The sequence below is a fragment of the Pecten maximus genome, chromosome 8, assembly GCF_902652985.1.
Source record: "Pecten maximus chromosome 8, xPecMax1.1, whole genome shotgun sequence".
In the NCBI taxonomy this organism is placed as follows: Eukaryota; Metazoa; Mollusca; class Bivalvia; order Pectinida; family Pectinidae; genus Pecten; species Pecten maximus.
The window spans coordinates 11927151-11940907 of record NC_047022.1 but is presented as its reverse complement, the minus strand read 5'-3'; the positions used below and the strand labels follow the sequence as shown (position 1 = coordinate 11940907).

Here is a 13757-nt window from a genome sequence, read left to right as displayed (position 1 = left end):
ATTATGGGTCCTAGAGGGACGGAACAGCTGTATGATGCCCCTAGCATCAGTATGAGTCATAGAAAGACGGAACAGATGTATGGTGTCCTTAGCATCATTATGGGTCCTAGAGGGACGGAACAGCTGTATGATGTCCCTAATATCACTGACGATTCCTAGAGGCACGGGACATTTGCATGATGTTCCTAACATCACTGACGACTCCTAGAGGGACGGAACAGCTGTATGATGTCCCTAGCATCATAATGAGTTCTAGAAGGACGGAACATCTGTATGATGTCCCTAGCATCATTATGAGTTCTAGAGGGACGGAACAGCTGTATGATGTCCCTAGCATCATTATGAGTTCTAGAAGGATGGAACAGTTGTATGATGTCCCTAACATCACTGACGACTCCTAGAGGGACGGAACAGCTGTATGATGTCCCTAGCATCATAATGAGTTCTAGAAGGATGGAACAGTTGTATGATGTCCCTAACATCACTGACGACTCCTAGAAGGACGGAACAGCTGTACGATGTCCCCAACATCATTACAACTAGGACGGAACAGCTGCATGATGTCCCTAGCACCATTATGGGTCCTAGAAGGACGGAACAGCTGCATATTCAAACATAGTGTATTTTGTAAAGTAGGTGTATCTATATGATGATATTGAGTTTATTCCCCCAACAGATACAGGCCATAAAGTCCATATGTTTAACACACAAGCCATCCACTGAAGAGGATCAAAATTCAATTTCATCCCATAGAAACATATTAAGTTAGTAGAGTTACACCAACTCTTGAAAATAAAATGATTGTTTCAAAAAGACCTTTATAGGAATTACCTCACTTACATATAAGCACAAACAAATAAGGTTATAGATAAAATAGATTAACAGAAGATAAGTTGTTAATAGACTGCCCAGAGTTCATTATTACATTAATCAAGTATATTTGGTAATCAATAATAAATAGACATTGTTCACTCAATTTCATATTACATATTCTAAACATGTATTTAGATGTCTATTTAATTATTTAATTATATTGCTGTATAATTGGAGTCACCAGGGGTTAAAAAGAAATATTAAAAATATTAGATCATTATACATCAGACATGATTTCAAAATCTCTTTGATTGCAGGATGAAATTTGAGACATGTGTCAAGATGCTAAAATTTTGAATATTATTACAAAGAGTACATCCATTGACAATGACATTGGTACATAAATGATTATGATGTGGGTGATTTAAATGTTGTATAAGTACTAGACGAGGATTTTGATATAAATTACATTCAAAGAAATAATGTGATATAGTTTCAACAGATTGATTGCATTGACACATTGGAGATTCAATTAGATGATCATTAAAACGGTCGTAATTTAGATTACTTACGTTGTTTCTTAATTGGCATAGAATAATGTTTATATCACGCCGGCCGGAATATTTAAATACATCAGTTGTAGTGGATATAATATGGTGATTGTTATTTAAAAGTTTTTTAAATTGATTAGTGGAGTGAATATTACTGATTTCAGGAGCGAGTCTATTCATTTCATTTAACATGGATGGGAAAAAACTTTCAAAATAAGTTACTGTACGACATAAAGGGGGGTCAAATAATCGAGCTGTACGGAGTGGATATCTAAATAAGGTTTCATCATGAATATATGGTTCAATAATTTCTCTTAAGTAATCTGGGGTTTCATTATCTAATATTTTGAACATTAAGATAAGTTTGTGTTTTTGCCTTCTGCAACTCAATGATTCCCACCCTAATTCTGTATATAGTTTTTCATGTGAAGTACCTTTGCGTCATTATGAGTCCTAGAAGAACGCAGCATATGCATGATTTCCCTAACATCACTGACGATTCCTAGAGGGACGAAAACCTGTACGATGTCCCTAGCATCATTATGAGTCCTAGAGGGCGAACAGCTGTACGATGTCCCTACCATCATTATGAGTCAGAGAAGGACGGAACAGCTGTACGATTTCCCTATCATATTATGAGTCCTAGAAGAACGGAACAGCTGTATGATGTCCCTAGCATTAGTATGAGTTCTAGAAGGACGGAACAGCTGTAAGATGTCCCTAACATCACTGACGATTCCTAGAGGGACAGAACTGCTGTACGATGTCCCTAGCATTAGCATGAGTCCTTGAAGAACGGAACAGCTGTATGATGTCCCTAACATCACTGACGATTCCTAGATGGGCGGAACAGCTGTACGATGTTCCCAAAGATCATTACGACTAGGACGGACTAGCTGTATGATGATGTACTTTAATTCATATCGGCAGCCTCATATCTACTGCGTCTAACTTCCAGTTTGTTTTGAATAGTACTAATATGTGTGAGACTTTTGTACAATTTATACACAGTAACAGGAAGTGTACAACATTCCAAGGCAGTTAATTTCCTGTTCCATTCTTATTTTAATATCTCAATTTTTTTATCATCGTTATTTTGGCAACGGTTGACCTGCTTATACCTTTAATAAGGAATGTAGAATACATAAGGCTTTTTAGACTTTTAGCCAGACATATATTGCCTTACTCTTACAACAACCACGCCATACAAATAAGTGTGCCACGACGATCAGGATCAAGGATTCTTAAACACACCGAACCAAACTATTATGTCTGTTGTGGCGCAATTGTTTGTTCATTCTTCCGTATATCTCCTGTATTTGCCTAGACACAGTTCATCTCATCACAATGGTATTTGTAATGACATGCACTACACATAACAAATAGGTTCTAACATTATATATATGCACTGCAATAGAAATACATAGCTGTCGTTTATAATACATATATACTATTAAACCGGGGAACCTAGCTGTCGTTTATTATACAATAAACTACAATACCGGGGTACCTAGCTGTCGTTTATTATACAATAAACTACAATACCGGGGTACCTAGCTGTCGTTTATTATACAATAAACTACAATACCGGGGTACCTAGCTGTCGTTTATTATACATAAACTACAATACCGGGGTACCTAGCTGTCGTTTATTATACAATAAACTACAATACCGGGGTACCTAGCTGTCGCTTATTATACATAAACTACAATACCGGGGTACCTAACTGTCGTTTATTATACATAAACTACAATACCGGGGTACCTAATTGTCGTTTATTATACATAAACTACAATACCGGGGTACCTAGCTGTCGTTTATTATACATAAACTACAATACCGGGGTACCTAGCTGTCGTTAATATTACATAAACTACAATACCGGGGTACCTAGCTGTCGTTTATTATGCATAAACTACAATACCGGGGTACCTAATTGTCGTTTATTATACATAAACTACAATACCGGGGTACATAGCTGTCGTTTATTTTACATAAACTACAATACCGGGGTACCTAGCTGTCGTTTATTATACAATAAACTACAATACCGGGGTACCTAGCTGTCGTTTATTTTTCATAAACTACAATACCGGGGTACCTAGCTGTCGTTAATATTACATAAACTACAATACCGGGGTACCTAGCTGTCGTTTATTATACATAAACTACAATACCGGGGTACCTAGCTGTCGTTTATTATACATAAACTACAATACCGGGGTACCTAGCTGTCGTTTATTATACATAAACTACAATACCGGGGTACCTAGCTGTCGTTTATTATACATAAACTACAATACCGGGGTACCTAGCTGTCGTTTATTATACATAAACTACAATACCGGGGTACCTAACTGTCGTTTATTATACATAAACTACAATACCGGGGTACCTAGCTGTCGTTTATTATACATAAACTACAATACCGGGGTACCTAGCTGTCGTTTATTATACATAAACTACAATACCGGGGTACCTAGCTGTCGTTTATTATACATAAACTACAATACCGGGGTACCTAGCTGTCGTTTATTATACATAAACTACAATACCGGGGTACCTAGCTGTCGTTTATTATACATAAACTACAATACCGGGGTACCTAGCTGTCGTTTATTATACATAAACTACAATACCGGGGTACCTAGCTGTCGTTTATTATACATAAACTACAATACCGGGGTACCTAGCTGTCGTTTATTATACATAAACTACAATACCGGGGTACCTAGCTGTCGTTTATTATACATAAACTACAATACCGGGGTACCTAGCTGTCGTTTATTATACATAAACTACAATACCGGGGTACCTAGCTGTCGTTTATTATACATAAACTACAATACCGGGGTACCTAGCTGTCGTTTATTATACATAAACTACAATACCGGGGTACCTAGCTGTCGTTTATTATACATAAACTACAATACCGGGGTACCTAGCTGTCGTTTATTATACATAAACTACAATACCGGGGTACCTAGCTGTCGTTTATTATACATAAACTACAATACCGGGGTACCTAGCTGTCGTTTATTATACATAAACTACAATACCGGGGTACCTAGCTGTCGTTTATTATACATAAACTACAATACCGGGGTACCTAGCTGTCGTTTATTATACATAAACTACAATACCGGGGTACCTAGCTGTCGTTTATTATACAATAAACTACAATACCGGGGTACCTAGCTGTCGTTTATTATACATAAACTACAATACCGGGGTACCTAGCTGTCGTTAATATTACATAAACTACAATACCGGGGTACCTAGCTGTCGTTTATTATACATAAACTACAATACTGGGGTACCTAACTGTCGTTTATTATACATAAACTACAATACCGGGGTACCTAGCTGTCGTTTATTTTTCATAAACTACAATACCGGGGTACCTAGCTGTCGTTTATTATACATAAACTACAATACCGGGGTACCTACTGTCGTTTATTATACATAAACTACAATACCGGGGTACCTAGCTGTCGTTTATTATACATAAACTACAATACCGGGGTACCTAGCTGTCGTTTATTATACATAAACTACAATACCGGGGTACCTGACTGTCGTTTATTATACATAAACTACAATACCGGGGTACCTAGCTGTCGTTTATTATACATAAACTACAATACCGGGGTACCTAGCTGTCGTTTATTATACATAAACTACAATACCGGGGTACCTAGCTGTCGTTTATTATACATAAACTACAATACCGGGGTACCTAGCTGTCGTTTATTATACATAAACTACAATACCGGGGTACCTAGCTGTCGTTTATTATACATAAACTACAATACCGGGGTACCTAGCTGTCGTTTATTATACATAAACTACAATACCGGGGTACCTAGCTGTCGTTTATTATACATAAACTACAATACCGGGGTACCTAGCTGTCGTTTATTATACATAAACTACAATACCGGGGTACCTAGCTGTCGTTTATTATACATAAACTACAATACCGGGGTACCTAGCTGTCGTTTATTATACATAAACTACAATACCGGGGTACCTAGCTGTCGTTTATTATACATAAACTACAATACCGGGGTACCTAGCTGTCGTTTATTATACATAAACTACAATACCGGGGTACCTAGCTGTCGTTTATTATACATAAACTACAATACCGGGGTACCTAGCTGTCGTTTATTATACATAAACTACAATACCGGGGTACCTAGCTGTCGTTAATATTACATAAACTACAATACCGGGGTACCTAACTGTCGTTTATTATACATAAACTACAATACCGGGGTACCTAGCTGTCGTTAATATTACAAAAAATGTACATAAACTACAATACCGGGATACCTAGCTGTTGTTTATTATACATAAACTACAATACCGGGGTACCTAGCTGTTGTTTATTATACATAAACTACAATACCGGGGTACCTAGCTGTCGTTTATTATACATAAACTACAATACCGGGGTACCTGACTGTCGTTTATTATACATAAACTACAATACCGGGGTACCTAACTGTCGTTTATTATACATAAACTACAATACCGGGGTACCTAGCTGTCGTTTATTATACATAAACTACAATACTGGGGTACCTAGATGTCGTTATTATACATAAACTACAATACCGGGGTACCTAGCTGTTGTTTATTATACATAAACTACAATACCGGGGTACCTAACTGTCGTTTATTATACATAAACTACAATACCGGGTTACCTGACTGTTGTTTATTATACATAAACTACAATACCGGGGTACCTAGCTGTCGTTTATTATACATAAACTACAATACCGGGGTACCTAGCTGTCGTTTATTATACATAAACTACAATACCGGGGTACCTAGCTGTCGTTTATTATACATAAACTACAATACCGGGGTACCTAGGTGTCGTTTATTATACACAAACTACAATACCGGGGTACCTAGATGTCGTTTATTATACATAAACTACAATACCGGGGTACCTAACTGTCGTTTATTATACATAAACTACAATACCGGGGTACCTAGCTGTCGTTTATTATGCATACAATACCGGGGTACCTAGCTGTCGTTTATTATACATAAACTACAATACCGGGGTACCTAGCTGTCGTTTATTATACATAAACTACAATACCTGGGTACCTAGCTGTCGTTTATTATACATAAACTACAATACCGGGGTACCTAGCTGTCGTTTATTATACATAAACTACAATACCGGGGTACCTAGCTGTCGTTTATTATACATAAACTACAATACCGGGGTACCTAGCTGTCGTTTATTATACATAAACTACAATACCGGGGTACCTAGCTGTCGTTTATTATACATAAACTACAATACCGGGGTACCTAGATGTCGTTTATTATACATAAACTACAATACCGGGGTACCTAGCTGTCGTTTATTATACATAAACTACAATACCGGGGTACCTAGCTGTCGTTTATTATACATAAACTACAATACCGGGGTACCTAGCTGTCGTTTATTATACATAAACTACAATACCGGGGTACCTAGCTGTCGTTTATTATACATAAACTACAATACCGGGGTACCTAGCTGTCGTTTATTATACATAAACTACAATACCGGGGTACCTAGCTGTCGTTTATTATACATAAACTACAATACCGGGGTACCTAGCTGTCGTTTATTATACATAAACTACAATACCGGGGTACCTAGCTGTCGTTTATTATACATCAACTACAATACCGGGGTACCTAGCTGTCGTTTATTATACATAAACTACAATACCGGGGTACCTAGCTGTCGTTTATTATACATAAACTACAATACCGTGGTACCTAGCTGTTGTTTATTATACATAAACTACAATACCGGGGTACCTAGCTGTTGTTTATTATACATAAACAACAATACCGGGGTACCTAGCTGTCGTTAATATTACATAAACTACAATACCGGGGTACCTAGCTGTCGTTTATTATACAATAAACTACAATACCGGGGTACCTAGCTGTCGTTTATTATACATAAACTACAATACCGGGGTACCTAGCTGTCGTTTATTATACATAAACTACAATACCGGGGTACCTAGCTGTCGTTTATTATACATAAACTACAATACCGGGGTACCTAGCTGTCGTTTATTATACATAAACTACAATATCGGGGTACCTAGATGTCGTTTATTATACATAAACTACAATACCGGGGTACCTAGCTGTCGTTTATTATACATAAACTACAATACCGGGGTACCTAGCTGTCGTTTATTATACATAAACTACAATACCGAGGTACCTTACTGTCGTGTATAATAACCTTCGTTTCTTGAATGCATTTTTCTATCCTCTCCATTAGTTTCCAATCTATCTAATTCATCACTGAAGGACCTTGAAGAATACAAACTGTTTTAATTGTTCATACACTATACGCATCATGGCAAACTGCTCAATGAACGTGTGTGTGTCTTAAAGTGTGAATGTATAAAACATGTTAACAACGCAGACTTCTTTTTTCATTTACAGCAAACTTTTCCCGATAGATCGTTATGTAAGTCCTGACACTCAAGCATTGCATTAAACCCAATTTGCTTTCAAAATAGCATGCAGTTTCATCGTTACCGAGTAGTACATGCGTTTAATACGCGTAGTCACTCTGACGCAGTGTTCAGTATTGAACTTGTCACTAACCTGTATTCACGACAAAAACACAGTGTATCTGTCATTTCAGTAATTTACATCAACATGAGAATGTATTTTCTATAAGATCCAACTTATTATTTCTAGATATGTATGATCAAAATGTAAGATATATTAAACAAACACTCACCATGCAACAGCTTCGCCCTGTTTCTCAACAGGGAAGTAATTACCGAACTAACTCAGTGCTATGTTTGGCAGTGGTCCTAAACTCATTCATGCATCGCTTTCTACCCGGTTTATTCTGATACACAAAACATAAGGGTGCGTAGGTATTCAAAAATAGCCTGCCATTCAATCTCTGGAATGCGTACAGCACAGTTGTAAACAGCAGACGTTTAAAAAATTAGAATACATAGACAGTCATATTTACGCGAATAGTATTTGTCGGGATTGTAATTATCTGAAATATAGAAGGGTGGCGGCTAAATGGAAGAACTCTTGCCTAACCTAATCGGTTTGGTTTTGATTTTGTATTCTTTAACGTCCTTTCAACAGCTATGGTAATTAAAGACGGTCTCCCCTGTGTGCGACATGCGGGCGTGTGGCGTATATGCGTGTGTTTTGGGAGGCTGTGGAGGATCGTCGCAGAACTTATGCCGACATTAAAGTGCTACCTCACTTAAACTAACTGCCTAAGATACTCAGCAGGATACCCCATCCGGTAATGTTATACTGACAACAGGCGAACCAGTCGTTTCATCGCCAACAAAATTCTGAGCGTTGACCAGGAATAGAAACTACAAAAATTGCCATTTTTAGAGACAGCCTTGAAAGAAAACCAATCTCACAGGTACCAACGCTCAACACCTAAAAAAAAAACAAAAAAAAAACAAAAAAACTGGCCGTTAAAAGCGCGCGACGCTCAAATTAAAGAAGTAAGATAATAATATTAGGTGATATCACTTCTTTATTTTCTCTTCTGTTCTGGAGAATAACATCGATTAGAAGGAAAATAAGTTAGAATGAAGTACATGTATATGCAATAGCAAAGACGAAAACAGTTGTTCCCACACAGTGTGTTCGGCTGTACACTTGGAATGTATCATCATCACAAAGGGATTTGTCACAAATATCAAAGTCTCTGTGGTCCCTCCAACAAACATCGGATATTGGCGTTGTCGGCTTCGTTTGCTCCATGACCTTCTATATAGTTGGTACACTCTGGTGCCCACGACGCAGCATTTGGGGTTAATGTTTTCGATCTGTTTCGTAGCTTCATATTTACTTGTCCTTTCTTTAAAGTCTCATAGAGAAACACCTGTAGGTTGGGTATCCGCCTGACGAGGAAATCCTTAGGTCTGTCCTGAGAGGCCGAGACAACCCGTATTCGTTCTATTCAGTTGTCATTTCAGTATGTTGGTACTATAAAAATGTCCGTTAAAGGCTCCGTGGTTATCGTCGTTATACGATCACAGCCACACAAAACATTGGTAAACCGCGATAAGATACTGTAAATCAAATTAGGTTTTAAGAGTCGGTATCGTATGCATTTTGAACATCTTTGAAATTTAGGAAAGTTTCTTGACTATACCCGTATTTTCAAAAGGTGTTATTGTTTTCAAAACATTGGCAGATTCCTCTTTAAAAAAGGGGTATGTCGCATATTTTTCGACCAAACGGTGACCTTTTCCCAACGAAAAAAAAAATATATATGTTAAAAACTGAGTATTTGAATACAAACTTTTAATGTATTGCATATAAATATGCTTATTTGCAAAAAAATGTGTTTGCTAATTATAGTTTATTTCATTATATGGCCGAAAAGTTTCGCTTTCGGGCTATTTACAACTTTCGAGAGGTTTTCCCGAACCGAATTCAAATAAATTTTTTTTTTACATAGAGCGCATCGGAGAACCAACTTTTACCTTGTCTTATTTTATTCTGAGTTCCAAAAGACAACCAACTAAAATCCTATTCCTAAAAAGTGGTCCTCCGATGCGCTGGCAATTAATAAAAATGTAGTCGGTGAAATATTTCAGTTTTTGCATTGACCAAACTGACTAAGAATAATATTATAAACGTCATTTTTCCATCAAGATGTATCTGTTTATATTTCATGTTACATTTTTGTACTTAATACACTGTGCCATTTAATTTTATTATTCATGTATATTATTTAGTAGAAAGATAAAAATTTTGAGATGAAAATGTTTCGCTTGGATAAAAAAAAGTGACATAACTTATTCAATCTGTATCGTTCAAAGTAAAATGTAAGCAAACTACTGCGTCGACAAGAGATATACCTGAGTGGGTGTGTAGCAATAGACCATGGCGATCTATTTTGGTACTGTGGGAATTCCCATTGCGTCACTGGAAATTTCCTGTATTTGAGGTCTTATAGGTCAAGGAAAATTGCCATTATACTTTCAAAGAAAGCACAACAATTTCAATTTTTCTAATCGGCTTACCTTGTAAAAACAAAGTATGAATGTGTTTTCGGACGGTAGTGTATTTACCGAATGTCCCGTTGTATTTTCTTTTAATCTACTTACTTTATAATTGGATTGAAATGATTTTATAAACTTACAGTTATCATCATAGTCCATATAGACTAACGTACATTTACTTATACAAGGGTCATGGAGGTAATCATGCCATATGCATCATCAAGTCTGAAAACAGTGTAGGGGGCCGCGGTGGCCGAGTGGTTAAGGTGTCCCAACACTTTAACACTAGCCCTCCACCTCTGGGTTGCGAGTTCGAAACCTACGTGGGGCAGTTGCCAGGTACTGACTGTAGGCCGGTTGTTTTTCTCCGGGTACTCTGGCTTACCTCCACCTCCAAAACCTGGCACGTCCTTAAATGACCCTGGCTATTAATAGGACGTTAAACAAAAACAAACCAAACCAAACCAAACCAAACTGAACACAGAGCCTCCAGGCCATTAAAAGAGGGTAATAAACTGACCTACAGCAGGGGTTTTAGACTTACTTACTTACTTATAGTTACTTGTACTGGAATTATGATTCCTCTTCACCGGACTCAATGGTAGTTATAATATTATTTTTGTCACTTCTTATCCTAATGTTTGTAATTGTAGCCCTATAGTTATAGTATAAATCTTGGTATTTTCATAGTCTGTCTAGCCTATTCTTAAATGTGTTGGTGTTTGGAGAACTCGTTACTTCTTCGGGCAGGTTATTCCACACTTTCCATACTCTGTGAGAGAATTAATGTTTTCCGCGTTTCGGAGTATAGCGGAAAATAATTGTCCTATAGTTTCGGTATTCGGATGTTTCCGTGAGTTGTTTGTTATTTTGCGTTAGCCAAAGAGGGCTCGACGTGTTGTCCGCACGTGCGGTAGTGCATGTATAGGGGAGTATCAGGCATTCTAGTCGTGGACTCCCAACATTAGCGGTCATCAAAATTTTCGAATTAATTTGATATCAGTTTTAATTAGTTCAGAATACGTTAGCAGTTTTTCCATAGGTATTTTTTTTTTTAGAAATCCAACATCTGAGTCTTAAGCCTTAAGGGTTGGTACACCTCCTGCTTCACCTATTAAGGTTTTCAGGTTGGGTGTCTTGCTTGGCTCATTCCAATTTTTTTGCTAATTCATTTTTACGCGGAGGTCTGAGTGTAATGCAAGCGTTTTAATTGGTCAGATGGAGAGAGTGAAAAGGGAAATAGTTGTATTGATATTTTGTAGTGTTGCATATAATTATGCTAAAACTGTAATAAATGCCGGGTGTTCCGCTAAAGTCCACTCTGGCTCGCTGTATATTATGTTGGTGTTGTTCATAGATGGAGCGAAGTATATAGAGGACGAAGTTCCTTCTGAGGCTTGTTTTGGCTCTTTGTGGATATATTTTTTTGAGTTTGTCCTAGACCTACTCCTCTCAGCAAAGCTGCCCCAAGGCGTAAGGATATTGTTGGTGTCTTGATCATATATGCCACTCAGTATCTTGTAAGTTTCAATCATATCACCTCTAATCCTGCGGAATGAGAGGGACTTCTTGACTTAACTTCAATATACACTGTGTTGGTTGGAATAGCAATAGAAAAAAAAAACAATGTTTATATTGATATTGTTTTATTTACTATAATATGCTATAACCAACATGGGATTCATAGCATACGGAAAAACTAAAAAAAAAAAAAAAAAATATATATCAAAACTTTCCGATACCGTAAGAAAATTGTTCTTTGAATCCTGCCCAATAACGAGCAATTACATCACGATATTACCTGGACCGGGTGAATGAGATAGCCATCAGCTACTAAAAGGAAAATTCGCCTCAAAAAGAGGTTGTTCACGGGGCAATAGTTCGTACAGCAAACAAACTGGAATTTCGTTGAAATCAGGAAATATTTAGTAGTTATTTCATATAAAGAACATTAAAATTCTTCTGAGAGTCTGAAAACATACCTTACGTATAATAAACTATAAACTTAAGTTGTTTTTGTTATTTTTCAACTAAGACTAAGCAATTACTATCAGTCGTGTGTTTTAAGGCATCATACCAACCTTTACGTGATTAACCAAATACATACACTTGAAAATTAGAGACTGCGAATTGTGCATGTTTTATAAAACACGTTCCCTCAACGTGTAGTTATCGAACTACGACAAGCTGGTTAAATGGGACACTGGGTGTATCGTAAACAAGTCATAAAATGACAATAAATGTCAATATGTGTGTTTCACTTCTTTTTCTTTGATTTTGAAACGTTAAAGTCAAGGAAGCTGTGTAAATAGAATCATAGCGGGTCGTCGTTGTCGACCCTGTTCCCACTGACATCACCAGTACGATCGAACTCCAATTGTTTGTAACAAATGCAATATATTAACGTAAAAAAGGCCATCTCATATTGTGTTGTCTTAAGTAAATGAGATTTCTGTGTCCCAACGTATTCCATCGTAGATAAAAGAGAAAGATCTATTTGTATGGCAAGCTATTTAATTGGCTGTTAAAATCCTATGTGTTTGTCCTCAGAATATATAGTGTGTTTTTTTTCATCACTAACAGTTTAACGTTTTTTTGTTTTTGTTTACTTTAATGCTATCTTATATCTAGGTACAGAATATGTACTGGATTTGATCTGATGTTCTTTGTATACAAATTATGACATTTATTCAGGTAAAAGTAATTTAGTTCACATAAATACAAAATATCATAGATAAATACAAAATATCACAGATAAATACAAAATATCATAGATAAATACAAAATATCACAGATAATATTACAGCTGTAGCAATAACTTTGAGCAGAAAAATTTACATTACACATAAAATTAACAATATTTAAATGTTCAAATAATACTTGCTTGACTAGAAGAATATTGTTCAAGTGATCCTACGAAATAATAATAATAATAAATAGTATCAAATTAAGAGATAAACAAGAGTATCACATACGTAGAAATTCAATTATATTTCCAAATGGTCAATTAAGTAATAGGGAACTTTTGAAGAAGAGCGTAAACCCCAAACTTTACAATGAATAATTTTGGCGTACAAATTGTATCCCTCACTGACAAGATGAATGCATGTGTAAACGCAGAGTTATATAGTAGGTAAAAACAAACAAAGATCTACATATTTATATATGGGATTTAAGTTATGGTAGCCCGTGGTGTTTATGACACAATTCATAATAGTATTAAACTGGCCACGTGCACGTGAAGGCTTAATTAATACCGCCCTTAGCTTGCTTTACATCATATACATTGTACGTGGCAAGACCGATTACAAAATTTAGAAATAGCTTCTGCATACC

The 13757-nt window shown here is 36.5% G+C and overlaps 1 protein-coding gene across 1 annotated transcript in view; it reads right to left on the bottom strand.

The window, feature by feature from the left end:
- Positions 1–8217, bottom strand: part of LOC117332553 (VWFA and cache domain-containing protein 1-like) — a 42679-nt gene extending 34462 nt beyond the window's left edge. The window contains exon 1 of the mRNA XM_033891505.1: positions 8162–8217. The gene's annotated coding sequence lies outside the window, so the exon portion shown is untranslated. The remainder of the gene's footprint in view (positions 1–8161) is intronic.
- Between the last annotated feature and the right edge of the window lie 5540 nt (positions 8218–13757).